Source organism: Vulpes lagopus, chromosome 12, assembly GCF_018345385.1.
Source record: "Vulpes lagopus strain Blue_001 chromosome 12, ASM1834538v1, whole genome shotgun sequence".
In the NCBI taxonomy this organism is placed as follows: Eukaryota; Metazoa; Chordata; class Mammalia; order Carnivora; family Canidae; genus Vulpes; species Vulpes lagopus.
In genome coordinates this window covers 37,540,314-37,567,910 of record NC_054835.1, presented here as the reverse complement: position 1 = coordinate 37,567,910, position 27,597 = coordinate 37,540,314, and the positions used below count along the sequence as shown (strand labels likewise).

The following is a 27,597-nucleotide window of genomic DNA, read 5'->3' as shown; positions in this document are numbered from 1 at the left end:
TAGCTCTCAGTCTTGTCCACACTGAACCTCCTGCACTTTACCAGTTATAGCACAAGTTTTTCTACCCCAGCACTGGTTGCTAGAGATGGTGTCTGATTGTGGGGTTTTGCCCAAGTAAGTTTTGATTCTTTGTATCTGCCAGTCTCCAATCCTTTATCCTGTGACCTCACCTCTCTAATATATCTAAGGAGAGTTGTTGATTTCTCAGTTTCTTTAGCTTTTACTTGTTAGGATGGAATGGCAGCTTCTGGGCTTATTATATGGTAGGCCAGAAATTCTCCTAGTGATTTTATTTTTATTTCCAATATAAAAGGTTATGTTTTAAAGATATGGAAGCAATCTGTGCCTTTTTGTGGGCATATGCTTTCATTTCTCTTGGGTAGATACCTGAAAATACAATGGCTGCATCATATGGTGGTAAATGGAGAATTTTTGAAGAAACTGCCAGTTTTCCAAAATGTTTCTACCATTTTATATTCTAATTAACTATGTACAAGAGTTCCAGTTGCTCCATATCTTTGTTATCTTTAAGTGATAACACTTTTTAATTTTAGCTATTCAATTAGTTGTGTGGTGGTATCTTGTTATGGTTTTTTTTTTCTTGTTATGGTTTTAATTTACATTTCTTTAATAGCTAAGTGATGTCAAACATCTTTTCATGCGCTTATTTACCATCCTTATATTTTCCTTGGTGAACTATCTATTCAGACCTTTGCCATTTGTCCTGGGGGGTGGGGGTGGAGGGGGCTTTGTTTATCTTCTTATTGAATTTTGAGAGTTCTATATATATTCCAAGTACAAGCCTTTGTTGGACAATGTTTTGCAAATACTCTCTCCCAGTCTAGTGTTTTGCTTTTCATTTTTGTTACAGTGTTTTTTGATGATCATAATTTTTTAATTTCAATGAAGCCTAATTTATGTATGTATGTATGCAAACTCTACTCTGATTGTGGGGCTCAGACTCACGACCCTGAAATCAAAAGTCACATGTTCTATTTGACTGAGCCAGCCAGGCACCCTGATGAATTCTATTTGATTGAAATTTTCTTTTATAGTCATACTTTTTTGTGAAATGTTTAAGGTACTGTAAAATTTAACAACATTAACGTTATTTTCTGTGTTCTTCTAGAAGTTTTGTGATTTACATTTTTACAATTAGGCCTTTGATCCATTTTGAGTTAAATTTTGTATACAATATGAGATATAAAGGTAGAAGTTCTGTTTCTTAATAATTTATTTACTGGTATATAGCTGTTCACTTTTTCTAGCACCATGTATTAAAAAGATTACTCTTTCCTTATTGAATTTCTGCACTTCCTATTCTGTTTCATTTTAAGACTTCAAATCAGGTAATATAAGTCCTCTGTCTTTGTTCTTTTTAAAAATGATTTTGGCTATTCTGTAGGTCCCTTTAATTTTCATATGAATTTTAGAATCAGCTTGTCAAGTCCCAAAAAGCCTATGTATATTGTTAGGGAGTTGTATCAACTCCATTGGGGAGAGCAACATTGAATCATCTCATTCATCAAGAATATATATTTTTCTACTTAAATCTTTCTTCATTTCTCTCAGTCAGTAGGAGTTTCTACTTAACTCTAGCACATTCTAGAGAATAAATAATTTTCTGCTTTTTTGGGGGGAGTGGACAGACTAATTTTTTTTTTAAATTGTGGTAAGATGCACATAACATAAAATTTACCACCTTAACCATTTGTAATTGTACAGTTCATTGGTACACATTCACATTATTGAGCAAGCATCACTACTATCCGTATCTAGAACTCTTTTTATCATATAAAACCAAAACTTTGTGTCCATTAAAAATACCTAATTCTCCCCATCCCTCTGTGCCTGGTTTTCCACCATTCTGATTTTTGTTTCTATGAATTTGACTATTTTAGGTATCTCATTTAAGTGGAATCATACAATACTTGCCATTTTATAGTTGACTTGTTTCATTTAGCATTATGGTCTCAAGATTCATCCAGGTTGTAGCATGTTTCAGAATTTCTTTCTCTTTTAAGGCTAAATAATATTCCATTGTATGTATATACCACATTTCATTTATCCATTTGTATGTCAGGGAACACTTGGGTTGCTTCTACCTTTTTTCTTTTTTTAAGATTTATTTATTTATGTTAGAGAGAGCACAGTGGTGAGGGGCAAAAGGAGAGGGAAAGAAAAAAAAAAAAAAGGAGAGGGAAAGAGTCTCAAGCAGGCGCTGCTGAGCACAACCCTGAGATCATGACCCAACTGAAACTAAGCGTCAGACACTTAACTGGCTGCACCACCCAGGCACTGCTGGTTGCTTCCACTTTTAATTGTTGTGATTAATGCTGCTATCAACATTGGTGTACAAATATCTCCTTGAGATTATTTCAGTTCATTTGGCTATATACCCAAAGCAGAATGGCTGGATCATATGATAATTTTATTTTTAATTTTTTAAAGATACTGTTTTGTGGGGCAGCTGTACCATTTTTATGTTCCCACCAATTGTACAGAAGGGTTCCAGTTTCTCCACATCTTTACTATAATTTGTTATTTTCTTTTTTTGGTAGTAGCCATTCTAATGGGTATGAAGTGGTGTCTCATTGTAGTTTTGATTTGTATTTTTCTAATGACTAGTGATATTAAACATTTTTTCATGGGCTTATTGGCCATTTCTTTATCTTAGGAGAAATGTCTAAGCCCTTTGCCTACTTTAAAAAAAAAAAAGATTTATTTATTTATTTGAGAGAGAGAGAGCGTGCTCAGGAGCAGGGGGAGGGGCAGAGAGAAAGCAGCAGACTCCCTGCTGACTGTAGAGCCCAGTACAGGGCTGGATAACAGTTCCCTGAGATCATTAACCTGAGCCGAAATCAAGAGTTGGACACTTAACCGACTGAGCCACCCAGATGCCCCATTGCCCGTATTTTATTTATTTATTTATTTTTGCTTTTTTATTGTTGAATGTAGGCATTCTTAACATATTCTGGGTATTAACCCCTTATCAGATATATTATGCAGATATTTTCTTCCATTTTGTAGGTTACCTTTTCACTGTTGATTGTGTCTTGATGTGCATAATTTTGATGAAGTTCAGTTTGTCCATTTTTTTCTTTTGTTGCCTGTGCTTTTGCTATAATATCCAAGGGATAATTGCCAAGTCCAATTGTCATAAAACTTTTGCATTTTCTTTTAAGAGTTTTGTAGTGTTAGTTTCCATATTTAGGTCTTTGATCCATTTTGAGTTCATTTTTTTAATGTAAGAATTCTGTTTTTTAAAAGATTTTATTTATTTATTCATTCATGAGAGACAGAGAGAGAGGGAGAAGTAGTAGGTTCCTTGTAGAGCAGGAGCCTGACATGGGACTCAGTCCTAGGACTAGGAGGTTATGACCTGAGCTGAAGGCAGATGCTTAACTGACTGAGCCACCCAGATGGCCCTGCGTTCATTTTTTAAAATTTTAATTTCAGGATAGTTACCATACAGTGATAGGGATGCCTGGCTGGCTCAGTCCAAAGAACATGTGACTCTTGATCTCAGGGCTTTAAGTTTGAACCCCATGTCAGGTGTAGAGATTCCAAAGAAGAAAAAAAGCAGGGGAGGGGGATATAAGTTTCATGTGTACAAGATAGTAATTCAACAAATCCAACTTTATTCTCTTGCATGTGGATATCCAATTTTCCCAGCATTCTTTTTAAAGATTGCGTTTTCCTTATTGAATGATTTTAGCATTCATTTTGAAAATCATTTGACAGTATATGTAAGAGTTTATTTCTGGGCTCTCCATTTTATTCTGTTGGTCTGTATGTCTGTCTTTCTGCCAGTACTACACTTTTTAAAAAAAATTACTGTACTTTTTTTTTTTCTTAAAGATTTTATTTACTTATTCATGAGAGACACAGAGAGAGGCAGAGACACAGGCAGGAGAAGCAGGCTCCCTGGGGGAAGCCCGATGTGGGACTCAATTCCAGGACCCCAGGATCACGACCTGAGCCTAAGGCAGATGCTCATGCTCAGCCGCTGAGCCACCCAGGCATCCCTGAACATCTTTTTTTTTTTTTTTTAAGATTTTATTTATTCATAAGAGACACAGAGAGAGAGAAAGAGGCAGAGACAGAAGCAGGCTCCCCACGAGGAACCTGATGCGGGACTCAATCCAGGATCCCGGGATCAGGGCCCGAGCCGAAGGCAGATGCTCAGCCCGCTGAACCATCCAGGCGTCCCCCTGAACATCTTAATATTAACTTCTAATCCATAAACAAGGGATGTCTTTTTATTTGTTTGTATCGTCTTTAACTTGATCTTTCAGCAACATTTTTTTTTGTTTTCATTGTATGAGTCTTTCACTTCCTTGGTTAAATTTGTTCCTAAGTATGTTTTATTATTTTTTTGATGCTATTGCAAATGGAATAGTTTCATTAATTTCCTTTTGAAATTGTTCATCGTTAGTGTACAGAAATTCAACTGATTTCTCTATGCTGATTTTATATCCTACCATTTATTTTGCTCCAGGAATGTGGGGATCAAGTCCCACATTGGGCTTTGCTGAATTCATTTATTTTAACAGATTTTTTTTCTTTTTGTGGAACCTTGTGGTTTTACTACACATAAAATCATTTTGTCTATGAACAGAGATAATTCTTCCTTTCCAATTTAAATGGTTTTTTCTTCTCTTTCTTGCCTACTCTGGCTAGAACCTCCAGTCCTATATTGAATAGAAGTAGCAAAAGTGAGCATCCTGTTTTATTCCTGATCTTAAGAGGAAGGAAAGCTTTCAGCCTTTTACTAAGTGAGATCCTCTTGATCCAGTTAAATTTGTTTTTTCCAAGTTGTTCTTATTCCTGGAATGTAGCTTGGTCAAGGGTGTTTTCTAAGGTCTTCCCTTCCCTTCTGGGCCCTGAAATCCAGTATTTAGTTCCCTCCCATCATAAAATTGCTGAAATCCAGGAGTCAGCCAATGTCTTGAGGGAAAATTGAATGAAGAATGTTAGACTTTATCTGTTATTCCATTTTTCTGGAGTGTTAAACATTTTAACCCTGGCAGCTTTATTAGTCCTGAATTTCAGTTTTTGTGTCTTCAGCTGCAAGACTGCTGCAAGCTATATGACTCTTCTTTCTTCATTGGCCTCTGTGTTCCTCTTAGAAGTCAGAAAATGCAACAAGGGAATAAAGATACCATGAATATGGAGTTGATCTTTTTGTGCTTTCTATTCAAAAACTTACATTTTTAAAAAAATCTGGTTTTTATAACTATTTTGATACCACCTAAGCTGTCATAACCAAAAGCAGAAGTCTAGATGCATCATTTAAAAATGTGAAACATAATTGGGGCATGGCTGGCTCAGTCCATAGAGCATGTAACTCTTGATCTTGGGGTTGTGAATTCAAGCCCCATGTTGGGCTTAGAGCCTATTTAAAAAGAAAAAAAAGATGAAACATAATTCATTATGAGATCTGTAATAGAACATGTTATTTCATTCAGCTGTTGGTACATTTGGAGGCTACTGGCCTTAACCAGATACACATTATCATTAGTAAGTATTCAGATAATGGTTTAATGATCTGAAGATTGTTATTAAAGCTTAAGGTACTTTTGTAAACATTTCATAGGGATGATTTTTAAAATGTGAACAATTATAAAACAATTATAGATTATCTTTACTACTTGGTATTTAATATATTATTTTGCTTATTTTTTAAATTACAGAAGAAATATATATTGTCATAAAATCAAACAATATAGAATGTAAGATAAAAAGCCCTTTTTTCCCTTCCCTTCATTGTACTACCTACCCCTACAGTCCCAGAAGTAGCCCCTGTTTTTTTTGGTGTTTTTATTTTATTTTATTTATTTGTTTGTTTATTTATTTATGATAGACATAGAGAGAGAGAGAAGCAGAGACACAGGAGGAGGGAGAAGCAGGCTCCATGCTGGGAGCCTGATGTGGAACTTGATCCCAGGACTCCAGGATCACGCCCTGGTCCAAAGGCAGGCGCTAAACTGCTGAGCCACCCAGGGATCCCCTTGTGTTTTATTTTTAAAGATTTTATTTATTTATTAATGAGAGACACAGAGAGAAAAGCAGAGACATAAGCAGAGGGAGAAGCAGGCTCCCTGCTCTATCCCAGGGAGCCTGATGCGGGACTCCATCTTAGGACCTTGGGATCACGACTTGAGCCAGAGGTAGATGTTCAACCATTGAGCCACTCAGGTGCCCCATTTAAAAAAAAAAAAATTATTTATTTGCGAGAGAAAGGGAGAGAGAGCACAAGTAGGGGGAGCAGCAGAGGGAGAAGCTGGCTCCCCACTGAGCAGGGAGCCCAATGCTGGGCTCGATCCCAGGACCCTGGGATCATGACCCAGGGTGAACGCAGACACTCAACTGAGTCACTCAGGCATCCCAGAAATAGTCACTATTTATAATCTGATATGAATTCTTTCATACATGCAGATTTCCCCCTTTAATTGCAGAAGTGAAATTATGATATATAGTGTTTTGCAACTTGCTTTTTTAACCTAATGTGCTATTCATTTTTTTAGAGAGTACACATAGATTTGTCTCATAAAGACCTAGTAAAAATGTGTCATTTTACAAAGCCATTTGTATTTTTTTTAAGTAGGCTCTACTCCCAGGATGGGTCTCGAACTCATGACCCCAAGATCAAGAGTCGAATGCTGTCCTGATTGAGCCAGTCAGGCACTCCTAAAGCCCCACCATCCTTCCTCCTCCCCCCCCTTCCTTCCAAATTTATTTTATTTTATTTTTTAATAATCTCTAAACCCCACTTGGGGCTTGAACACATGACCTGAAATCAAGAGTTGCAGCAGGTTCTTCCTGCTGAGCCAGCCAGGCACTTACTTTCCTTAAAGCCAGTTCTTATATATATATATATTTTTTTTTTTTTTAAAGATTTTATTTATTCATGAAAGACACAGAGAGAGAGGCAGAGACACAAGTAGAGGGAGAGGCAGGCTCCATGCAGGAGCCCAATGTGGGACTTGATCCCCACATTCCTGGATCACCCCTTAAGCTGAAGGCAGACGCTCAACTGCTGAGCCATTCAGGCATCCCTAAAGCCAGTTCTTTTTTTTTTTTTTTTTTTTTTATTCATAGAGACAGAGAGGCAGAGAACACAGGCAGAGGGAGAAGCAGGCATCATACAGAGAGGCTGACGTGGGACTCGATCCAGGGTCTTCAGGACCATGCCCTGCGCTACCGGCGGTGCTAAACCGCTGCGCCACCGGGGCTGCCCTTCCCAACCTAAAGCCAGTTCCTAATGCACATTATCCCTCCCTTTTTTGACTGTTATGAACAGTAGTGCAAAGGACATCTTTTGTGCACCAATGAGAGTATAGTTATAAATTGCATCAAAAATGAGAGTACTATTTAAAATTTTTAACATATATCAAATTATCTGTTGTAGATATGATTATCAAATATCCTTCCTAAAAAGTTGTGTTATTTTACATGATCATCAAGAGTATGAGACTATTCATGGGCGCCTGAGTTGTTGAGTCTCTTAAACATCTGATTCTTGATTTTGGCTCAGGTCATGATCTCAGGGTCTCCAGATCAAGCCCCGTGTTGGGCTCTGCCCTGGGCTTAAAATCTACTTAAGATTCTGTTTCCTTCTGTCCTTTACCCCCCACATGCATGCACTCTCTCTCAAAACAAAACAAAACAAAACAAAACAAAACAAAACAAAAGAGTATATGTCTATTTATATCCTTATATTGCCAGTTATACTGGGTGTTATCAATCTATACTGCTATTACATTGTTATTATCAATCTTTCTAATCTAAGAAGTGAAAAATACATTGTTTTATTTGAAAATGTTATTGTATTACTACAATATATAAAATGTATGTTCCAAGCAATGTAACATTGGACAAAGATATTACAAACATACAATTGTTACAAAAAAAGTAAAAGGCCTGTACTATAATGAAAAGGTATTTGACACTATTAATAAAAGGTTCATAGAAAGCAGAACATAGTCTCATACTCTTGATTGGGCTTGTAAAGTGATGCAACTTTTTAGGAAGAATATTTGATGATCATATCTATAAGAGATAATTTGATGTGTGTTAAAAATTTAACAGTACTCTTTAAAAAAATTTTTTTAGATTTTATTTATTTGTTCATGAGAGACAGAGAGAGAGAGAGAAAGAGAGAGAGGCAGAAATACAGGCAAAGTGAGAAGCAGGCTCTGTGCAGGGAGCCCAATGTGGGACTTGATCCCGGGACCCTGGGATCACGCCCTGAGCTGAAGGTAGACACTCAACCACTGAGCCACCCAGGCATCCCTAACAGTACTCTTTTGATGCAATTTATAAGATTAAAATTTCAAATTTCTAATTCCTGATCTTACTGGGATTTCTAAGTTTATTTATGAAACTCTGCTGCTTTCCATGCAAAATGTATGCATTTTGTTTTCTTTTATTATTTATTTATTTTTTAAAAAAGTTTTTATTTATTCATGAGAGAGAGAGAGAAAGAGAGGCAGGCAGAGACACAGGCAAAGGGAGAAGCAGGCACCATGCAGGGAGCCTGACGTGGGACTCGAACCCGGGTCTCCAGGATCACGCCCTTGGCCGAAGGCGGTGCCAAACTGCCAAGCCAACCGGGCTGCTGGATGTATGCATTTTAAAATAAGAAATATATAAATATGATTAGCTCAAACTGGCATCAGATTGAATATATCCTTGCATTAGAAGGAACAAATGATACTGTTAGCCCTTTTATTCCTTTTTAGTACAAGTCAGAGATAAAAAAAATAACATGAAGTTTGCAGTTGTACATGCTTGCATTCTTTTACTTTCACTTTAATTGATTTTGAATGATAACAATAGATTCTGATAAGGAAGTTAAACTTCCATAAGATTATATAAAATATAAAGTATATGAGTGGATAATGGTTTTAAGAATTATCTTATTTGTATTTAGTAAGGTGTTTTTAAAAAGATTTATTTATTTTAGAGAGAGAAGAGCAGGGGGAGGGGCAGAGATACCTCAAGTGGACTCCCACTGAGTGTGGAACCTGACTTGGGGCTCAATCCCAGGACCCTGAGATCATGACCTGAGCCAAAATCAAGAGTCAGATGCTTAACTGACTGAGCCATCCAGACACCCCTGTACTTAGTAAGTTTTTAAACACTAAATAGCTTTAAGATGATATGGATTGCTTTATTGATTGTTTTTACGAATTTAGATGACTTATTATTTGATTATAGAAGATACATTGGTCTTCCAAAGTTAGGTTCCCTAACCTTCAGATGGGTTAGGGACTCAATCCTGTGTATCATTTTTCATAATAATGATAATGTTTCATAATAAAGATAAAAATAATGAAGAATTCATTGCTAGGATCTAAGTGCATTACATATTGCTTGTATAGACGACAACCTTAGGTACAGAGAGGTTATGTAACTTTACTATAAGTCATAGGAGTGGTAACTCATGCAAATCCAGGTAGTTTGACTTCTAAGGTCCACTTGCTAATCACCATAGCCTATTGCTTGTTATTGATTTTACCATACCATATTGTAATTATTTGTTTGTGTCTATACTTATTACAATCTAAGTTCCCTAAGGACCAAGAGCCATGATTCATTCTTTTTCACCTGTAGTCTTTGGTGGTATCTGATGTAGAGTAGGTGTTCAGTAAATATTTATTTAGTAAAATAAAGTAAAAATCTAAAGAGATGGGGTTAGTCTCTCCTATTTGTAAAGCCTGAATTTCTCATATGCTCATCCTGTTGACTTTTATGGATAACAAACAAAATTGTATTATGTTGGGATTATTTTGTCATTAACTTTAATTTGTATTTTATTCCCTGTGAAGGATATAATCAAGATATTTACTAATTGTAAAGATTCTGTGCAGTTTTAAGCATTAAGAAAATGAAGAGCATAAAAATTACAAATTATGTAATTTTTAGATTAAATGGAAAAGAAAAACAGATTCCATGATATAATATTGTATTGTGCCAGATTTGCCCCCTCAGTTTTAGTGAGGTATAATTAACGAATAAAAATTATGTACTTGAGATAAACAATTTGATGTTTTACCATACATATACATTGTGAAATAATCATCATAACAAGCTAATTAGCATATCTGTCACCTCACATAGTTAATTTTCTTTATTTATTTTTCTATTTTTTGTGGTGAGAACACTTAAGATTTATTTTCTTAGCAAATTTCAAATATACAATACAGTATTGTTAACTATAGTCACATTGCTATGTATTAGATCTCCAAAAGTAATCATCTTGCATAAGTGAAACTTTGTACCCTTTGACTAATGTCTCCTCATTTCCCCATCCCCCTAGCTCTTGGCATCCGCCATTCTGTGAGTGGTTATTGTACTTCGGTTATTTTAGATTCCATGTACAAGTGATAATCGTGCAGTACTTGTCTTTCTGTGTCTGGGTTATTTCACTTAGCATAATGTCTTCCAGGTTCATCCATGTTGTCACAAATGGCAGGATTTCCTTTTTTAAGGCTGCATAATATTCTGTTATGTATACACAGATTCATTCACACCCCTATATTTTCTTTATCCGTTCATCCAGTGGCAGATATTTATGGTTTCCATGTCTTAGCTATTTTAAATAATGCTGCAATGAACGTGGGAGATACTAATTTTATTTCCTTTGTGTAAATATCTGGAGATGGGATTGCTGGGTCCTAAAATAGTGCTATTTTTAATTTTTTGAAGAACCTTCATAACTGTTTTCCATAATGGCTGTACCAGTTACATTCCTACCAGCATTATACAATCCTTGCCACCCTGTTTATTATCTTCTTTTTGATAATATATATGCTCTTCTTTTTTTTTTTTATATGCTGTTCTTAAATGCAAAGTTGGTGGAGTTATTCTCCAAATCAGTACTTCTTAACTTTCTTCCCAAGACATTCATAGAAAATTATGTTTTCTTGGTACATTGGAAAGAAGAGCCTCACAGGGGAAGGTGACAGAAGTATCTCATTGTTCAAGTGCTATCTTGCTGACCCAAAGGCCAAGGAAACAGTATCTTGGCAGACCTGTAATTGATGTTTGGAGATGCCAGAGAACACTGGGAAAATTCTGCTGTAAATAGTTTTGACATATTAGTATTACAAAGGATTTTAGCTACCACATCTCTTATAACAAAATATCATTTTGCTTTTTGCTTATTTATTTTTACATATATATTTTTATATAAATAATAACTTTATAAGTTTATTACATTTATTTATATATGGCTGACCCTTGAACAATGTAGGGGTTGGAGCACAGACCTCCTGTGTAGTTAAAAGTCCATATATATAAAAAAAAGTCTGTATATAACTTGACTTCTCCAAAAGTTAACTATTAGTAGCTTACTGTTGAGTGGAAGCATTACTGATAACATAAAGAGTTAATTAACATATATTTTGTGCGTTATATGTATTACATACTATATTTCTGCAATACAGTAATCTAGAGAAAAGAAAATGTTATTAAGAAAACCATGAACTGGAATGCCTGGGTGGCTCAGTGAGTTAAGAACCTGCCTTCAGCTCTGGTCATGATCCCAGGGTCCTGGGAGCGAGCCCCACGTCAGGCTCCCTGCTCAGCGAGAAGCCTGCTTCTCCCTCCCTCTGCTTTGCTCTCTCTGTCAAATAAATAAAATAAAATCTTAAAAAAAAAAAAAAAAAAGAAGGAAAACCGTAAGGTAAGAATGCAGTCTGGCACAGCCACTATGGAAAATTGTATGGAGGTTCTGGGAACCCTGGGTGGCGCAGCAGTTTAGCGCTTGCCTTTGGCCCAGGGTGCGATCCTGGAGACCCGGGATCAAATCCCACGTCGGGCTCCCGGTGCATGGAGCCTGCTTCTCCCTCTGCCTGTGTCTCTGCCTCTCTCTCTCTCTCTCTCTCTCTCTGTGACTATCCTAAATAAATAAAAATTAAAAAAAAATAGTATGGAGGTTCCTCAAAAAATTAAAAATAGGGACACCTGTCTGGCTCAGTCAGTTAAGTGTCTGCCTTTGGCTCAGGTCATGATCCCAGGGTCCTGGGATGGAGCCCCATATCAGGCTCCTTACTCAACAGGGAACCTACTTCTCCTTCTCCCTCTGCTTGCTACTCCCCCTGCTTATGCTCCCTCCCTCTCTTTATTTATTTTATCTTTATTTTATAAATAAAATCTTAAAAAAATAAAAAATTTAAAAATAGAAATAAATCTTTCTTAAAAATTAAAAATGGAGGGATACCTGTGTGGCTCAGTCAGTTAAGCATCTAACTCTTGATTTTGGCTCAGGTCATGATCTCAGGGGGATGAAGCCCTGTGTTAGGCTCCATGGTCAGCAGAGATCCTGCTTGAGATTCTCTTCCTCTTCTCCCTCTGCTTTTCCCCCTGCTTGCATGCTCTCTCTAAAATAAATCTTTTCAGAAATTGAAAGTAGAATTACCATACGATCCAGTAATTCCACCACTAGGTATTTACCTAAACTAATTCAAAAGGATATATACATCCTTATGTTTATTGCAGCATTATTTACAATTGCCAAATTGTGGAAGCAGTGCAAGTGTCCATCAATAGATGAGTGGATAAAGAAGATGTAGTGTGTATCTATAGTGGAAAATTACTCAGGCATAAAAAAAAGAATGAAATCTTGCCTTTTGCAACATGGATGGAGCTAGAGAGTATAATGCTAAGCAAAATAAGTCAGTGAGATAAAGACAAATACCATATGATTTTATTCCTATGTAGAACTAAAGAAACAAAATGAATGAAAAAAAAGGGGGGGGGGGACAAACCAAGAAACAGAGTCTTAACTATAGAGAACAAACATGATTCCCAGAGGGGAGGTGGATGCGGGAATGGGTGAAATAGGTAGAGGGGATTAAGAATACACTTAACTTGATGAGCACTGAGAAATGTATAGAATTGCTGAATCACTATATTATACACCTGAAACTAATGAACACTCTGTGTTAACTGTAGTGGAATTAAAATAAAATTTAAAAAGTTAAAAATAAATTTAAAAAAGAAAACCATAAGAAAGAGAAAATACATTCAGAGTACTGTATTGTATTTATAAAAAAAAAAATCCATGTAGAAATCAACCTGCTCAGATCAAACCTATGTTGTTCAGGGTCAACTGCATATTTTATTTATTTGTATCTTCTCTTTTTTACTCAATTGATCCCCAGATCATTGTCAATTTTATTAGTCTTTTCAAAGAACCAACTTTTGATGTTAAATCCTCAGTTGAATGTTTATTTTCTATTTCTTTTAAAGATTTTATTTATTCATGAAAGGTACAGAGAGGGAAGCAAAGACATAGACAGAGGGAGAACCAGGCTCCTCACAAGGAGCCCAGTGTGGGACTTGATCCCTGGATTCTGGAATCATGACTTGAGCTGAAGACAGATGCTCAACCACTGAGCCACCCAGGCATCCCTATAGTTTATTTATTTAAAACTATAAAATTTTGGGACGCCTAGGTGGCTCAATGGTTAAGTGTCTGCCTTCGGCTCAGGGCATGATCCTGGAATCTCCGGATTGAGTCCCACATCGGGCTCCCTGCATGGAGCCTGCTTTTCCCTCTGCCTGTGTCTCTGCCTCTCTCTCTGTCTGTCTCATGAATAAACAAATAAAATCTTTAAAAAAAAATAAATAAGTGAAACTATAAATCTTTCTGCAGAAAACAAATCACTTTTAGCTACAGCTCACACTTTTTCTGGCTTGTTTAGGGGAAAATTATATAGGCAGCAGCTGTGACTGCTGCTACTACAGCCCCTTGCCACCTCATCTTTTTTCTTTCCTTTCATTAATACAGTTTTATGGGATTTATATAATATTTGACATGTAATAAACTGCATATATATTAAAATGTATAATTTGGTACTTTTTGACCTATGAATACAACTAAGGTAATGAACATATCCATCACCCCCACAGTGTTTCCTCATGCCCCTTTGGGATCTATTCTTCCCATTCTTCCCCTTCTCCCCCATCTCCAGGCAACTACTGATCTGTTTCCACATTTTTTGATATAAAATATCTTTATTAATCAGTCTAAAATATTTTCTGATTTCTGATCCAGGGGATATTCAGATGTATCTGGAGCTCTTCTAGTTTAAAGATTTTATTTATTTTATTTGAGAGAGAGAGAGAGAGAGAGTGCAAACAGGGGGAGGGGCAAAGGGAAAAGGGTAGAGAGGAATCTCAAGTAGACTCCATGCTGAGTGCAGAGCTTGACGTGGGTCTTGATCTCACAACCCTGAAATCATGACATGACTGGAAGTCAAGAGTTGGACACTTAACTGACTGAGCCACCCAGGCACCCCAGCTGTTGCATTTTATTAAAATAATAGAACCATGAAGTTTGCTGCATCAGTTGACTTCTTTTCATGAATACTTTTCTTTGTAGCTTGTGGTACTGTTTGATAGCATTTTACCCACAGTAGAATTTCTTTCAAAATTGGAGTCCTCTCAAATCCTGTTGCTTTATCAGTGGAGTTTTATGTAATATTCTCAATCTTTGTTGTCATTTCAACAGTCTTCAAAGTCTTCACCAGGAGTAGATTCCAACTTAAGAAACAACTTTCTTTGCTTATCCCTAAGAAGCAACTCTTCAACTGTTCACGAACAATTGCTTCATGAGACTGTAGTAGTTTATTCATATCTTAAGGCTCCACTTTTAGTTCTTTTGCTATTTCTATTACATCTGCATTCAGAACATATACAGCATGTATTAAGTTGGTAGTCTTACTTAGTCACAGTTCATGGTACCCCAAAACAATTACCCTAGTAACATCAGAGATCAGTGTAACAAATATAATGATAATGAAAAAGTTTGAAATATTTTGGGAATTATCAAAATGTGACATAGAAAACACTAAGTGAGCACATGCTTTTGGGGGAAAATGGTGCCAGTAGACTTGTTTGACACATGGTTGCCACAAACCTTCAATTTGTAAAGAAAACACATTATCTATGAAGCACAATAAAATGAGGTATGCTTGTATATGATTTCAGTCCTTTGGAATTAATTAATTAATTTTAAAATATTTTATTTATTTATTCATGAGAGACCCAGAGAGAGGCAGAGACAAAGGCAGAAGGAAGCAGACTCCCCTGGGGGGAAGCCTGATGTGGGACTCGATCCCAGGACCCAGGGATCAGGACCTGAGCCAAAGGCAGATGCTCAACTACTGAGCTGCCCAGGCATCCCATGTCCTTTGGAATTTAAGGCTTGCTTTTGCTTTATGGCCCAAGATTTGGTCATTTTAAAAATGCTTGTATGTGCTTTTATAATTTGTTGGATGTGATGTTTTATATACATCTTACTAAATCAAGTTTGTTAATTTTGTTTACATCTTCATTTTTACTAACTTTTCCCTGCTTATTTTATGAATTATTGGCTAGTGTTTACATGTCACATTTTTCTCATTCTTTACCTTTTAACCTTTTTGAATTATTATGTTTTAGGTATATCTCATATAAATAGCTCATTGTACTTTTTTTAAAGTTATAGTTCCAATCTGAAAATCGTCTTCTAAATAAAGCATCTAATCCATTTAAATTTAATGTAATTGCTGTTGCCTTTAAATCTGCCATATTTTATGTGCTTTCTCATATTCTTTTAATTAGAAAGAATTTTTGTTTTATTATTTCTTTCAGAGAGGAGGAGGGGCGGGTGGGGGGAGACAGAGAGAGAGAGAGAATCTTAAGCAGACTCAGCACCCAGTGCAGAGCCTGATGCAAGGCTTAATGTCACAACTCTAAGATCATGACCTGAACCAAAATCCAGAGTTCAGTGTGTAACCAGCTGAGCTACCCAGGCACTCCTAACTAGAAGTGTTTTAATCAATTTTTTGTTTTCTTTTTTTTAGTATGTTAGTACCTCAGGAATTATAACAGCCATCTCTGACTTAAAAAAATCCAGTGCTAATTGATCATTTTACCCTTCTTCTGGATATTATAAAGATCTTAGGAGCACTTAATTGCCATCCGACTTACATGCTCTTGTCGTGGTATAGTTTAATTTTCTTCTATATATTTTTCATTTTTATTTTTTATTTCCTTTTATTTTTACTTTTTTGATATTTTATTTATTTGAGAGAGAGATAGGGCATGAATGGGGGGAAGGGCAGAGGGTGAGCAAGAAGGAGAAGCAGACTTCCCACTGAACAAGGAGCCCAACTTGGGTCTCAATTCCAGGACCCTGGGATCATGACCTGAGCTGAAGGCAGATGCTTAACTGACTGAGCCACCCAGGCACCCCTATTTTTTTTTTTTTTTTACTTTTACATCATAAGACATTATTATTGTGTTGTATAATTTTTATTTAGCTTTACCCAGATATTTGCTATTTTTGTTCATTATTCTAGCAATCCTAGAATCATTCTCTTTTTGAAGAATACTCTGTATCCTGTTTAGTAGGTGTCTTTTGACAGCAGAGTCTCTGTTTTTGTTTCTTTGAGCTTATCTTTATTTTTTAGCCTTCATTTTAAATTTCAACTTTATTGAAGTATCATTCACATACAATGGTATGTATTAATTTTTAGTATCCATCTTGCATTTCAGTGAGTTTTGACATATGTGCATACCAGTGTTATAACATCTGTTTTTTTCATCTATTTTTTTTTTTAATTTTAAGTACAGTCTATTCCCCAATATGGGACTCAAACTCATAACCCAAAATCAAGAGTCTCACGCTGTACAAACTTAGCCAGCCAAGTGCTCCATAACATTCATTTTTGAAGATTATTTTTCCTTGCTATAAAATTCTAGACTGGTAATTATTTTCTTTCAGTAAGTTGGCAATTTTATTCCACCATCATCTTCCTTCCATTGTTACCCTTACAGAGTCAGCCCTAGGTTATTATTTCTTTAGCAACAGTCCTTCCCTCACTCTCTGAGCTCCTGGTTTCATGTTCTCCCTGTAATTCCTCCAGAATGGTGTGTTTTCTTTACCACTGCAAAACTTCTTTTTTTTTTTTTTTTTTTTGCAAAACTATTTTGATTCCAGGTAGCAGGTGACTATTGCAAACCTTTGTTGAAATTTAAGTTCTTTTTTATTGTACCATGAGCTCCTATCTAAAACTATGATAGGTAGGTTGCCATCTGAATAAATGAAACAAAACAAAATTTCATCACTTATTTCGTGTAGTATTGAACAACACAGGCATTTGTAGGTTGTCTGGAGTTATATGGGCTAGATTGCCTGTTATATACAGCAGTGGCTTAGAAGAAATGACATTCTGAGTTCCAAATAGGCCTTTTTTCTTTAAGAATTTTATTTAAATTCCGGTTAGTTAACATACAGTTTAATATTAGTTTCAAGTGTAAAATTTAGTGATTCAACGCTTACATACAACACCTGGTGCTCTTCAGAATTTCCAGCACCTATTTAACCCATATCCCCATCCAGCTGCCCTCTGGTAACCATCAGTTTGTTCTCTATAGTTATTAAGAGTCTGTTTTCCTCTCTTCCCCCCCCCCCATATTTGTTTTGTTTCTTAAATTCCACATATGAGTATTTGTCTTTCTCTGATTGACTTATATCACTTAGCATAGTACTCTCTAGCTTCATCTAGGAAATAGCAAGACTTCATTCTTTTTTATGGCTAATATTCCAATGTGAATTTATGTATGTGTGTATATATGCGTGTACATATACATATGTATACACACGCACATGTGTATATGTGTACATATACGTACATATGTGCATACATACACGTGTACACGTGTGTGTACATATACATACACTACATCTTCTTTATCCATTCATCAGTTGATGGACTTTGGGGCTCTTTCCATAATTTGACTATTGTTGATAATGCTGCTTATAAACATCAAGGTACATGTATCCCTTCAAATTAGTATTTTTATTACCTTTGGGTAAATAATGCTTAGCAGTGCAATTGCTGAGAGGTAGGGTAGTTCTATTTTTAACTTTTTGAAGAACCTCTGTACTGTTATCTAGTGGGGCTGTACCAGTTTGCATTGCCACCTACATTCTGAGTGGGTTCCCCGTTCTCCACATCCTGGTTAACACCTGTTGTTTCTTGTGCTGTTAATTTTATCTATTCTGATTGGTGTAAGGTGATGTCTCATTGTAGTTTTGATTTGTATTTCTTTGATGATGAGTGATGTTGAGCATCTTTTCATTTGTCTGTTGGCCATCTGTGTGTCTTCTTTGGAAGAATGTCTCCAAATGGACCATTTGCAAAAGAACTTTTGAAGTACAATTGAATTAGAACTTGTGTTACTAGAATTTTTAGAAGTTGTGTATTTGTATCTCAGTATAATACCAGAGCAGAATCTACTAGAAGCTTGTGTAAATGATGTAGGCTATAACAACTTAGGCTGACTTTATATATTTTTTTCCTATTTCAGTCTTTTTAAAAATGTAGACTTCTGAGTATACTTATTTTTAAAAAGTTGCCTTTCTCTGTACTTCCGTTCCTGTGACTAAATTTCATATGCTTAAACATAAAAGGCAAAAAAATTTCATGTCTCAATTAATGGTTTACCTTTCAGTGCATGATTATGATACTCAAATATTAATATAGGAAGTTTTTTTTGATGGAGAAAGAACACATAATTGCCTGGATGGCTCAGTCAGTTGTGTTGGATTCTTGATTTCTGCTCATGTCATGATCTCAGGGTCATGAGATTGAGTCTTATGTTGGGCTGTGCACTGAGTATTGAGCCTGCTTAAGAGTCTCTCTTCTTCTCTCTCTGCTCCTCCCCCCATGTTCTGTCTCTTTCTCTCCCTCAAAAAAAAGTTAAATGGAGAGAGGAAGAATGTAACATTTGATGAAAAAACTATACTTTGCTTATTTTGGAATTTGTTACAAATCAGCACATAAAGAGCTTCCTCATTTTTTATGATTAGTCAGTATTGCATGGAATTAATTTATCATAATGCATTAAACCAATCCACTACTGGTAGATATTTAAGTGGAATGCTACAGTAAATAGTACTGTATATGTCTCACATCATTTTTCATATATGAGAAGGTATATGGGATGAATTCCTGGGAGTTGAATTGTTGGGTCACAAGGTGTGTATATTTGTAATTTTGATTGATACTATCAAATTGCACTTTATAGAGCCTGTACCAATCCCCACAATATTGTTAAACACCCTATTCAGTACCATATCATCTCAAAAAAATTTTTTTAAGGATTTTATTTATTTGAAAGAACAAGAAAGAGAGCTAGTGTGAGAGAGCACAAGCAGGGGGAGCGGGAGAGTGAGAGGGAGAAGGAGGCTCCCTGTTCAGCAGGGAGCCCAGTGCAGGGCTAGATCCAAGAACAGCAGGATCATGAGCCTAAGGCAGATGGTGTACTGACTGAGCCACTCAGGTACCCCTCATCTCAAATTTTTATGTTTGCTAATTTGATAGGTTAAAAAAGGTCACAAAATTAAGAATCTGTGTGTATTTTAAAAACCATTTGGGGGTGGTGGAAGGGGAGGAGGGCAGGGGGTGGGGGTGAATGGGTGACGGGCACTGAGGGGGGCACTTGATGGGATGAGCACTGGGTGTTATTCTGTATGTTGGTAAATTGAACACCAATAAAAAATAAATTTATTTTAAAAAAATTTGTATTTGAGTTTTCTGTAATGTGCCTGGTCGTGTCATTGCCCATTTTTAATTGGATGCTGCCCTTTTTTACTGATTTTTTTTTTTTAAATCAGATCTAGTTGCAGCTGAGTGGCTCCATCAGTTAAGCATCTGACTCTTAATTTTGACTTAGGTCATGATCTCAGGGTTATGAGATTGAGCCCGGTGTCTGGCTCCTCAGTGGGCATAGAGCCTACTTAAGATTCTATCTCAAAAAAAAAAAAAAAAAAAAAAAAGATTCTATCTCTCCCTCTTTCTCTGCCCCTGCCCTACACCCAACCTCCCACCCATGCTCACGCATTCTATCTCAAAAAAAAAAAAAAAAAAAACCCAAACCCAAAAAACCCAGATAGACAAGTCTATATGTCAGGGAAAGTAGTCCTTTTTCTGTCAAATGCATTTCACCATTTCCCCCCCAATTTGTAATACATCTTTGATTTTATTTATGGCCATTTTTATATTGCTAAGGTTTTTCTGCATTAAATTTATTTCTTTTATGACTTCTAGATTTTAAGGTATGTTTAGAAAGGTTTTCCCAAGCAGAGATTACCTTTAAAAATCAGTATTTTGGGATGCCTGGGTGGCTCAGTGGTTGAGCATTTGCCTTCAGCTCAGGGCATGATCCCAGGTCTGGGGATCAAGTCCCGCTTTGGGCTCTGTGCAAGGAGTCTGCTTCTCCCTCTGCCTATGTCTCTGCCTCTCTCTGTGTGTCTCTCATTAATAAATAAATAGAATCTTTAAAAATTTTTTAAAAATAAAAATCAGTATTTATAGTTCTGGTATTAAATATGAATCTTTGTTCCACCTGCAATTTATTTTCATATTAGATAAGTGTCCAAATTAAATTTTTGCCACAACACCATTTATGGAATAATCTCTTTCCCCCCACATTCAAAATGCCAACTTTATCATATACTAAATCATATACATTTAATTCTGCTTACTTTTTGAATGTTTTATATTCCTGAGTGTAGTTCCATACTCACATTGTAACTTTGTAATATGTCTTAATATCTGTAAAGCAAGCCCTCTCATTATACTTTTTTCAGAATTCATTGAGTTTGTTACTTATTTTTACATATGAATATTAGCATCAGACTATCCAATTAAAAAAAGAAAAACTCCTGTTGGTATTTTTATTGGGATCATATGATGTGTAACTTAACAACAATTAACATTAAGATTTACCCTTAAGAGTATTATTTACCTTTAGATATTTATCTTTTGTGTTGTTGAGTACTTTTTAAAATTATCTTCATTCTTTAAAATAAAGGAGGGGCGCCTGGGTCGCTCAATCAGTTTAGCATCTGCCTTCCACTAGGGTCATGATCTCAGGGTTCTGGGATTGAGCCCCACATCAGGCTCCCTGCTCAACGGGGAGTCTGCTTCTCCTTCACCCTCTGTCCCTCTCCCTGCCTGTGCTCTCTCTCTCACTCGCTCTCTCAAATAAATAAATAAAATCTTTAAAAGAAAATAAAATTGGGATCCCTGGGTGGCGCAGCGGTTTGGCGCCTGCCTTTGGCCCAGGGCGCGATCCTGGAGACCCGGGATCGAATCCCACATCGGGCTCCCAAGCATGGAGCCTGCTTCTCCCTCTGCCTGTGTCTCTGCCTCTCTCTCTCTGTGACTATCATAAATAAATAAAAATTTAAAAAAAATAAAAAATAAAAAATAAAAGAAAATAAAATTATCTTCATAAAGATTTTACATATATCTTACAAGATGTATTTCTAGGTGTTTTATACTTGTTGCTGTTACAGGTGAGGTCTTCCATTATATCTTCTAGTTATGAGATGTGCAAGGCTCTTGGTTTCTCCATATTAATTTTTTTTTTAATGTAAACTCTGTGTCTAGTATGGGCCTTGAACTCACAACTCTGAGATCAAGAGTCACATGCTCTACTAAGTGAGTCAGCCAGGCACCCTTTTCTATGTTAATTTTGTATCTTGTTAACCTTAATGAATTTTATTATCATTTCTAGTAGTTTTTCAGTTGATTCTCTTGGATTTTCCTGAAATGCAGTCTCATTACTTGTAAGCCTTGAGCTTTTATGGATGCTAAGTTTTTATTAAGAGTGGCTGATGAACTTATACCATGTTTTCAGCATTTATGAACTATTCTCTTCTCTTAACCTGTTTTTACTGAATTGGTTTAGTTGTTTTTAAAACCACTGTAAGAGGGCAGCCCGGGTGGCTCAGCGGTTTAGCGCCGCCTTCAGCCCAGGGCCTGATCCTGGAGTCCCGTGTTGGGCTGCCTGCATGGAGCCTGCTTCTCCCTCTGCCTGTGTCTGTGTCTCTCATGAATGAATGAGTGGAGTCTTTAAAAAAATAAATAAATAAAAATAAAAAATAAATAAAATAAAACCACTGTAAGAAATGTTTTGAAGATAGATGGTACTCACTTGTTTTTATTTATTTATTTATTTACTTATTTATTTATTTATTTTAAATTTTAATTTATTTATGATAGTCACAGAGAGAGAGAGAAAGAGGCAGAGACACAGGCAGAGGGAGAAGCAGGCTCTATGCACTGGGAGCCCGACGTGGGATTCGATCCCGGGTCTCCAGGATCATGCCCTGGGCCAAAGGCAGGCGCCAAACCGCTGCGCCACCCAGGGATCCCCTATTTACTTATTTATTTATTTATTTTAGACTCACTTGTTTTTAGTATGACTTTCTTTTCTTTAATATTTTTTAACCTTTTATTGTGAAAAATACCGTGTACCTCAAAAAGTGCTGATAGCAATTGTACAGTTTAGTGTTATAATCCTAAAGACCTTATACCATGCCCTTTCTCATTTCATCCCATCTTTCCCTTTTAGGTAATGATTTATTTATTTATTTGTTTGTTTGTTTGTTTATTTATTTATTTATTTTAAAGATTTTATTTATTTATTCATAGAAATGCAGAGAGAGAGAGAGAGGCAGAGACACAGGCAGAGGGAGAAGCAGGCCCCATGCAGAGCGCCCGACATGGGACTCGATCCAGGGTCTCCAGGATCACGGCGCTAAACCGCTGCGCCAGCCACCGGGGCTGCCTTGATTTTTTTATTTTATGTTATAGTGTAACAATGTAAGTGCCCATTCGTGAGTAATATAGCTTAATTTGTGTTTTGTAGGTTATATAAATGGAATTGCACAATAAAATGCTGTTTGGCTTCTTTTCCTCGGTACTGTTTTTAGATTCACCCATGTTATTTTGTGTAGCTGGAGTTTATTCTTTTTTTGTTACTACCCTGTATTCCATTATAGAAATATGCCAAAATGTATTTATCCATTCTCCCAATGGTGGACATTGATGGACATCTGAATTGTTTCAGTTTGGTGTTATTTGTTTCTGTTTTGGGCTGTTGGGAACAGTGCTGCTACATACTTTTTTAATGTTCAGCTGGGTACATATAAGCATACTTTTCCATGAAGTATATGCCTAGGTGTATTGTGTTTTAGGGTACATAAGTATTTCAGGGTATAGCAGTTACACTACTGCCAAGCAATTCCAGCTGCTCAACATTCTAATTAAGACTTGGTGTTTTTAGACTTCTTGCTGTTAGCTAATCTGGTAGGTATGTACTGGTATCTGATTGAGGCTTTAATTTTCACTATCTGATTTTAATGAGGTTGGTTACCTTTTTATATGTATATTGCACGTGCACATTTCCTCTATTGTATCAGAATTTTTTGCTTATTTTTATTTTGGGTCCTATGTCATTTTCCTATGATTTAAAGGAATTCCTTTTATGTTCTCGTTTACAAGTTCTTTGCCACTTGTGTGTTACGGATGTCTTCTGCATCTTCTCTTCCTTAATGCTACCTCTTAATGTGCAAAAGTTCTTATTTCTCATGGAATCTAATTTATCATTTTTTTCTTCATGTTTATTGCTTTTTTTGTCTTAAAACTTTCTATTCCAACATCATGAAGATATCATCTATATTATCTTTGAAAAGCTTTGTTTGGCTTTTATAATGTACTTCTGAGGTATGGTGTAAATCCAGGTCCAGCTTGGTTTTTATCCCCTAAAGGAAATTCTGCTGTCCCAGTACCACTTATTAGAACATTATCCCTTCCCCACTGAACTGTCATTCTTTATTTGGTAGTTCATGTAATAGTAATGATACTTCTAGTATCTGTTGATTAAGATTTTAGTGAACTTTCTATGAGGTTAGTATTACATTAAAATATATTTGATTTTTTAATTAAGTCTTTAAATTTAATTCCAGCATACTTAACATACAGTGTTCTATTAGTTTCAGGTGTACAATATAGCGATTCAGCAATTCTATATATTACTCAGTGTTTATCATGAGAAGTGTACTCTTTAATCCCCATCACCCCTCACTTCCCTTCTGGTAACCATCACTTTGTTCTCTTGTTCTTGGTGTAGTTAAGAGTCAGTTTCTTGGTTTCTCTCTCTTTTTTTCCCCTTGCTCACTTGTTTTGTTTCCTAAATTCCACATATGAGTGAAATTTGGTATTTGTCTTTCTGTTATTTCTCTAGCATCATCCGTGTCATTGCAAATGGCAAGATTTCATTATTTTCTTATGGCTGAATAATACCTTCTTTAGCCATTCATCATCAATGGACACTTGGGCTGCTTCCATAATTTGGCTATTTAATAATGCTCCAACAAACATAGAGGTGTATGTATCCCTTTAAGTTCGTGTTTTTGTTTTTGTTGGGGTAAATACCCAGTAATGTGATTACTAGATCATTTGGTAATTCTATTTTTAACTTTTTGAGGAACCTCCATACTGTCTTCAGTAGTAGATGTACTACTTTGCATTCCCACCAGCAGTACACAAGGGTTCCCTTTTCTCCACACCCTCACCAACACTTGTTTCTTTTGTTTTTGATTTTAGCTATTCTGACCAGTATGGGGTGACATCTCATTGCACTTTTGATTTGCATTTCCTCATTTTGATGAGGGATGTTAAACATCTTTTCACGTATCTGTTGGCCATCTGTATGTCTTCTTTGGAGAAATGTCTATTCATGTCTTCTACCCATTATTGAATTAGATTATTTGTTTTTTTGGGTGTTGAGTTAAAATAGACTTGATTTTTTTTTACTACTAATATTTAAAATGAAGAAAAATATGAGATACTTCAGTATGTAAATAATGTTTTATGCTCACATTGTGAATGCAAAAGATCAGAGAATCAGTGAGACCTACAGGAGGCCTGTGGTTCACAGGAAGGGAAATACTGTTTTATTTATTCTTTATTTTTTATATTGCTATATGTAGCATAGTATTGATTGAATAAAAGTTTAAATTGAGATATAGGATTGTTAGCATATACAAGTATTTATCAAATTTTTATTTAGGAAAAACTGAGCTAGATTTTATTAAGGAAAGCAGGAGTTACCTTATAATTACCGATTGTGTTATTTTTTGTTTGTTTTACCGATTGTGTTATTTGCTGATAATACAGATTGGCTTTAATAATAACTGAAGTTCTCTCTTGGAGGTATGTACTTATTAAAGAACCGGTATTAGCTACATAAGATGGCAGCCACCATGGGCTCAGACAATTTATGAAAACTGAATATACAGCCTTAAAATAAAATGTAGATATAAATACCCAGAAGCACCCCCATTTGTAAAATTTGTAACAAAAATTAATATGAATGGAGTTGAGTTCTAATGGAGTGGTGGACCTAAGAGCCGTATTAGTGCTAGCAAAATATCAGCATTCACATAGCACCAGAGTTGTCTGTAAGAGCTTCGGCGCCTGATGATGTCTAAAGAAAACATGAAACTCCCTTGGCCACTGGAAGAACAGTGTTACAGCAATAGATCAGAAAGAAAAACTGCGGCCTTAAAATTCAGTTTAAGCAGTCTTCATTTTCACAATAGCAAATTTTCTAGATACATCTTGTAGACGTCAGAGTATTGAAAAGAATGCTCCTATTCAAAGGCAATTTATGTTAAGATACTGTAAATGATACTATTTTTTTCCATTAGAAATATGTAAGTTGTGCTATAACAATAACAAAAAAAAAAAGTGTTCTTCTTGAGGCCTGTCATGGCAGAAGGGAAGAACCACAATTAACATACTAAGTGACAAACTGCAAAAGGTCAGCAGAGAGGGGTATAATTACAGTAAGTAAGGCAGATGCTTGAAGGGGCAATGGAAGCTGAAACATTTGGTGCCTGTGGACCCTGGCATTCTTTGTGGAAGGGAGTGGGAATAATTTAAAAGAAATATACTGGATCGGGAACCCTGGGTGGTGCAGTGGTTTAGCGCCTGCCTTTGGCCCAGGGCGCGATCCTGGAGACCCGGGATCGAATCCCACGTCGGGCTCCCGGTGCATGGAGCCTGCTTCTCCCTCTGCCTATGTCTCTGCCTCTCTCTCTCTCTCTCTCTCTCTCTCTGTGACTATCATAAAAAAATAAAATTAAAAAAAAAAGAAATATACTGGATCAAATAGTATGGTTACATAAATGTTGAATAGAAAACAAACTATAGTCTGGAAGAATGCCTGTGAGAGAGGTTCTGAAATTTTGTGGGGCCTAAATGATTGAATGATTATGAGTGCTCGCCTTTTTGTTATAGTTAGAACATTTTGCACATCAAGGACTGTTATCCTTCTGGAAAGAGTGGCTAATTTTACAAATAAGATGAGCCACCTCACCTTCTGTGTTCTCTAAGGAAGAGTATTTTTTTAAATTATGGCTAGTCCAAATCCTAGAGACCTACACAAGTGTGCCTCTTTGTCAATAAACCGCACATGGAAAACTCAGAATTGGAATACATACTCATTTGATTTATTTGATAAATAGGTTTGCTATAAGAATTTGACCAGGATTTCAAAAGAAGTATCTTTATTTATTTTTTTAAAGATTTTATTTATTCATGAGAGACACACAGAGAGACAGAAACAGAGACAGAGGGGGAGGGAGAAGCAGGCTCCCTACAAGGAGCTGGGTGTGGGACTCGATCCTAGACCTTGGGATCATACCTGAACCAAAGGCAGATGCTAAACCGCTGAACCACTCAGGCTCCCTCAAAGTAAGTTATCCTTAGGGACGCCTCAGTGGCTCAGTGATTAAGCATGTCTGCCTTTGGCTCGGGGTGTGATCCTGGGGTACCAGGATCGAGTCTCGCATCAGGTTCCCTGCATGGAGCCTGCTTCTCCCTCTGCCTGTGTCTCTCTTTCTGTGTCTCTCATGAATACATAAATATAATCTTTTAAAAAAAAGTAATCTTTAAAAAGATTTTTTTAACATTTAAAATATTTTCCTAGGGACATCTGGGTGGCTCAGTGGTTGAGCACCTGCCCCTGGCTCAGGGCGTGATCTGCTGTCTCAGGATCAAGTCCCACATCGGGCTCCCTGCCTGGAACCTGCTTCTCCCTCTGCCTACATCTCTGCCTTTCTCTCTCTGTGTCTTTCATGAATAAATAAATAAAATCTTAAAAAATAAAATAAAATATTTTTCCTAGTGAATATGTACAGAATGTCAAATTCAAAGGGTATACAGTAAGTGTATACAGTACAAATTAAGCATCCTTTCTTTCCTCCATAAAGGAGATAAAGTTACCAGTTCTATAAGTCTCCTTCCTCAGATGTTCTCTGTGTTCACAGGCATATATATATATTTACACATGTACATGTGTATGGGTGTATGTGTGTGTGCTCACAAATGATAGCAAACTGTATACATAAGACATAGTTTTGGTTTTTTTTTTTACTTAGAGTCGAAATTTTACTTTTTTAAAATAAGGCATTTAAAAACTCAATTTATAGATCTATCTAGTTATGAAATCTGTAGGTATGTATTGTCATGAATAAATTTTTATTGTCAAAGTGAATGTTTCTAGTAGTTTTGAGTATAAAATTTTTCTTGTCACAAATTTATACATTGGTTACATTCAAGTTTTGCTTCTATTTGGTATACTGCTAACATAAACATACACACAAGCATGTGCACATGCTTATACCCAAATGTGTGTATTTATATCCATAAATTTGAAAATAGTAATTAT

General features: G+C 36.1%; 1 protein-coding gene and 1 pseudogene across 1 annotated transcript in view; both read left to right on the top strand.

Annotated features, from left to right (window-relative positions):
• Positions 1–27,597, top strand: part of NPEPPS (aminopeptidase puromycin sensitive) — a 101,665-nt gene that overhangs the window by 21,499 nt on the left and 52,569 nt on the right. The window lies entirely within an intron of this gene.
• Positions 86–25,812, top strand: LOC121473148 (annotated as a pseudogene).